The sequence below is a fragment of the Alexandromys fortis genome, unplaced genomic scaffold (assembly GCF_014885135.2).
Source record: "Alexandromys fortis isolate MF-2015 unplaced genomic scaffold, M_Fortis_MF-2015_v1.1 scaffold_175, whole genome shotgun sequence".
In the NCBI taxonomy this organism is placed as follows: domain Eukaryota; kingdom Metazoa; phylum Chordata; class Mammalia; order Rodentia; family Cricetidae; genus Alexandromys; species Alexandromys fortis.
The window spans coordinates 2608094-2613544 of record NW_026068065.1 but is presented as its reverse complement, the minus strand read 5'-3'; positions in this window follow the sequence as shown (position 1 = coordinate 2613544).

Here is a 5451-nt window from a genome sequence, read left to right as displayed (position 1 = left end):
TATAACCAGTGGGATATGACCTCTGAATGTGTACTCTGTAAATGTCCTCCAAGACTTATCAACAGCCGCATCAGATTGAGCTTCTTCATCTTCCTAGAGCTCTGGGATATATGAGAATCCAAGATTCTCTTTATGTATTTTAAAATCCTAAAACAGAACCTCACTATGTAGCTCAGGCTAACCTTGAACTCACAATTGTGCTTCCTCAACCTTCCAAGTGCTGGGATTGTATGTGTGTGCTGCCATATCTGAATAACTAAGCCCTAACTTTTCTGTGAAGCCCCCACACCCTCTCTCTGGACTCAGATCATACTGGTGTTATCACAGAAGGGAACAGGGCTTGCTACCAAGACTTACCAACCATTGAGACAACCAAATTGGAGCTCCTGTGCTTTCCAAGGATCCTGGTTAAAACATCACCAGCATTGGTAGTGTGGTAACAAGGACCAGGTTTTCTAGTGAGAAGCTGTAGCAGTGGGCTTGCATGTTTTGTGAAAGAACTAGGATGTGCACCTGGCACAAGAAATTGATCCAGTACGGGGCATAGTGGTCCACACCTGTACTTCCAACACCAGGGCAGTGGAGGCAGAGGATCAACTAGCATGGGGTAAATATTTTTTCTAGTCCAGCCTAGGTTACTCGGCAAGTTCAGACCAGCCTGGGATATAAAGAATCTGTCCCCCCAAAAAAAAATCCTATTTCCTTTAGTAGCAATGTAAAGGTAGAATTCTACCAGTCTTAAGAGATGGCAAGTTCATGATCCCTTTGTCCATTTCTACGCTACAGAAAGTTTAATTTCAAATCTGGATGTTGTTAAGACCACCATTTAAAAGTATATATGTTGATACTTCCATTCTGGAGGCAGAGGCACTAGGATCAATGTTGGAGACAATCTTTTACACATAGTAGTTTGAGAACACCCTAGAATACCTGAGTCAAATTTAAAAATCTATCAAAATAAAAATATCATTTGCCCCCAACTATACAGTTACTAATTATGATTACTTGGTAATAAATGAATGGTCCACCAACCATTCCAGATTCTTGAATTTTTGCAGTTTATATTTTAAGCTAAACATGTTTATTCCAGACTTGCTTTTCCCACAATGATGATAATGGTCAAATTACTTAACCTTTTGCTAACCTCATTTGTACCAATAATAGAAATAAGAAAGATATGTAGTGGCATTTCACTTGTATTTTAATAAATAAAACTTGCCTGAAGATCAGAGAGCAAAACAGCTGCCCTGGTCAGCCTTACAGCTGACACACATCTTTAATCACAGTAGTCACACTAGTTTGCCACAGAAACCAGGCGGTAGTGGTGCACACCTTTAATCCCAACACTAGAGAGGATTATAAAATGGGAGGAGACAGCTCTCAGTCACAGTCTCATTCTGAGATTCCTGGAGGCAGGATCGCCAATTCAGACTGAGGTAGAAGTAAGAGCCCGTGGCTGGCTGTTTTGCTTTTCTGGCCTTCAGGTTGAACCCCAGTATCTGTCTCTGGGATTTTATTAATTGTGCTATATAAAGTCACTGTCTGTTTGCTGATTCTAGGATTTCCATGATTCTCTGAGGAAACCTATAAAACCAACACCTTCTTTGTTTGGGGGCTTCACTTCTGTTAGTAAAATAGGACTACATCCATCTATCTTTGTGTTTTGAAGACCGAGAAGCAAACAAAGAGACTTCTAATGATGCCTGGCATAGCAGATACCCAATAAAAACTCGGTAATGTCTTCCCACAAAACCAGTTCAGTGACAGTGGGTCATCATTTCAAGAGACATTAAGACCTTGTCATCCTGTGTTGCCATATGATATCATTTGAACTTCTCAGTCAGCCGAACAAGCTAATTCAGAGATCTCCCTCCCAAGCTGATTGGTTCTCTCCTTCTTAGAGACCATGCTGTTATTCTTTACCTTCCCAGAATGGAATCACCACCGTTTACACAGGCAAATCTTAAGTTTCTGTCAGACTTTATATATCATCAAACAAACAGGTTATAAACTGAATCACAAGTAAAGTACCACATAAATCACAAGGCTGGTCATTAGGGTTTGTAACTGTGCTCAATCACAGCTTCTCTTACTTTAGCATGGAACAGGATGCTATCGGGATGTGTTCTAGCTGAAAATAGTTCTCCAGGGCAGACCAGAGGAAGCACTGTGGATGCCTCTGTACACAGGGACAGCATAGCTCATGCAGAACATCAGAAAGCTTCCCAGGGTGTTACCGCAACACAAAGACTATCCCAAAGGACCAAGTCAAGAAAAAGATTTCCATTTCTTAATTTGAGAGGTGGTGCAAAGCTCTAACAAGCCCAGAGTTCAGCTGAAGAGAAATACAAATCTTAAAGCTGGATGTGTGCTCCATGGCTGAAATCCCAGCACTCAGAAGGATGAGGCAGGGGGATAAGTTTCAGGCCAGCCTGGGATATATAAATTCAAGAGCAGCCTGGGCTATGCAGGAAAAAGCAAAGATGTCATGCATCACAGGTCATGTCCCCAGGAGAAGCTGGCTGGGTTCCATGGCCCTCACACTCCCAGTTTTGGGTTGTTTGTATCACAAGCTCGCATTTGTAAGACCAAAACATGTCCTACTATAGTTTTGTAGGTGAGTTACTATTCAAACTGTAGCAGTTCAGATGAGTTCTGCACAGCCTTTTCAAACTCATAATAATGTGTGTGCATATCTCTCAGGGATCTTGTGAAAATCAAGTTCTGATTCAGAGAGTGAGATAAGTCTCGGTATTTTACTTTCTGAACAAACTTCTAAGTTCTCACAAATCCTATCTGTTCATGGACCACTCTCAAAAGCAAGAGGAAGATGGGAGGTTTCTATCAGAATTGTAGGTTAGAAACCCTTGGGACCTTCTGAAAATCTGGATGCCAAGGTCTTTCAGACCAACTAAGTAAGTCCCTGGACATCCTTTGTTTTTAATGCTTCAATGTGCAACAGAATTGAGAACTCAAGTACAGTGCTCCCTCTTGAATCAAAGCCCTGGGACTCGGATCAATGAAACATTTGCAAAGTGTAGGAGATCCTCCAAATAGGAATGTCTCTGGTGTGTTATCAGTACCATGTATCTGGTGTATCTGGTGTGTTATACATACCATCAAACTAACGTTAAAAATCTGAAAGATGATTGGTTAAGAGCTCTTCTTGCTTTTCCAGAGGACATAAGTTCAGTTCTTGGTGCTCATATTGGTGGCTCACAACCTCCCACAGCTTCAACTCCAGGACATCTGATAACTTCTTCTGGCCTCTGGGACACCCACACACACATGCACACATACGCAAATTTAAAAAATACTTAAAAATCAGAAATTATTAATCTGTTATTAATCTTATTAAAAGTCTCTTAGCTGTTTTTTGTTGTTACTTTGCATGCTAGTAACTGGGAAATCTCAGTGTTCTAAATCAGCTCCAACTTGAGCTCGTTACAGATCTCCTACTGAAAGCTGAATACATGCTAAAATTGTGTCATGGGTGCCTGGGGAGATGGCTCAGTGATCAAGAGCACTTGCTTCTTTCACAGAGGACTGGTGTTTGGTTCCTAGCACCCACATGACAATTCAAAATCATCTGTAACTCCAGTTCCAGGGAATCTGCATCCTCTGCTGGTCTCTTTGGGCAGCAGATACACGTGTGGTACGCATAGATGCAGGTGAACACTCATACACATAATAAGAACAAATCTTTTTTTTAAAATTAAGGTCAAGGTTGGCTCAGAAGGTAAAGGCACCATGGCACCGTGCATCATGCTTGCACTTACCAACATAACATAAATAAATGCAATAAAATACTGCATTACAGATTCTAGCCTCTGCAAATGTAATAAAAATAACTGTATTATAGATTCCAATCCTTGCTTTCCAGCCATATCCTCCTATGCAACTAATTCCCTGATCCATAGCTAGAGAATGGCTAGGGCTATATCCTGGGAGCTACTTGTAGTTCCTGCCCTCCTGAGCTTAGACACAGCTATTTTTTTTTTTTTAGCAAAGGTGGACAACTGGCCTGAATGAACCAGTTTGCTCATTTTCCCAGGCTTTTCTAAAAAGTAAAAATATTTAAGTGCCTTGTATGTAAGCCCAGCATCACGAGTGCAGCAGAGAATCAGCTGGTGAGCACCGCTGGTTTTCCGAGTTCATGATCTAGTAAGAGAGAAAAATCACAAATAAAAAGAGGCTTGTGCTTTGCTGCTGGCAAGCACAGTGGCGCACCCATGGTCTGGGGGACAGGAAGCAGGATTCCTATGGGTTTTCATGGAAAGCTTTCTAGACGGAGTGAATCTTAGCTTGAGTCCTGTAGGGAGAAGTGAGACTGGCCCTGATGCCAGAGGGTTGAGTGGTCTAGGCAGAACTACGGTATCAGGATGCTCCAGATGAGAAAGAAAACAGGCAGGACGGCCAGGTCAGGAGTGCTCCTGTAGCTGTCTGCAACTGGCTAAGAGGGGCAGTCTGGTAGCTGTGCTGGTTGGTTTTTAGTGTTCACCTGATGCCATCTGGAATTACCTGGGAAGTCTCAGTGAGGGACTATCTAGACAAGGCTGGCCTCTATCTATTTTGCATTAATGAAATGGGAAGACACTCCCATTGTGGGCAGCACCATTCTCTGGGCGTGGGCATTCGTTCTCTTTCAACTATGGGTGAGACTGACTGCTTCAAGTTCCTGCCTCCTAGATCTCTCAGCAATGATGGTCTGTGATGTGGATTTTAAACTGAATAAATCCTTTCGACGATAAAGTTTCTTTGGTTGGGATATTCTGTCACAGCAATGAAATGAAACTAGGTCAGCACTGGACAGGTTGAGAAATGTTAGGTCAGTTGAGCGCTCTCTTCCAGTATGTGTAAAAGGAAATGTTGGGCAACACATGTAGTTAGCTGTCAGGCCTAGAGCTGCAAGATTGTGTGGGACTGAGTCCTGCAATGTTACATGCCGAGAATTCTTCCTTTTAAGTTCAAGGCTCACATGGCCTACAGACTTTTGGTTTTCCACCTGAAAGATAGAATCACATCAGCACAACCGTGGAAGAGGATTCTGTTCCCTGCTACCAAGCAGTGGAGCCAAACGCCCACCTCTTAAAGGTCCACTGGGTGCTTGTTCTCCCAGCTTTTGCGTCGAGTATTAGACTGTTAGTTTGGGGGAAAGTGTTTAGAGAAACAATCTTTTTGTTTGTTTAAAAATATTAGAGGAGCTCAGGTTGCCAGAAGATTCATAAGAGCTACACACTGTTTTGTGAAGAATAATAACAATCTGTAATCTTAATCACACACAGGCCGAGTATCTAAGAGGAAACAACCTGAGGGGCGGCTGACCTTCCCAACAGAAACGTCTATCTAGAACAGTGGTTCTCAACTAGGGCTGGTTATTTACCATCAGGGAACACTGAAAATGTTAGGGGGTATGTTTTAACAGTGGGGAAGAATAGTGTATGTCCTGGC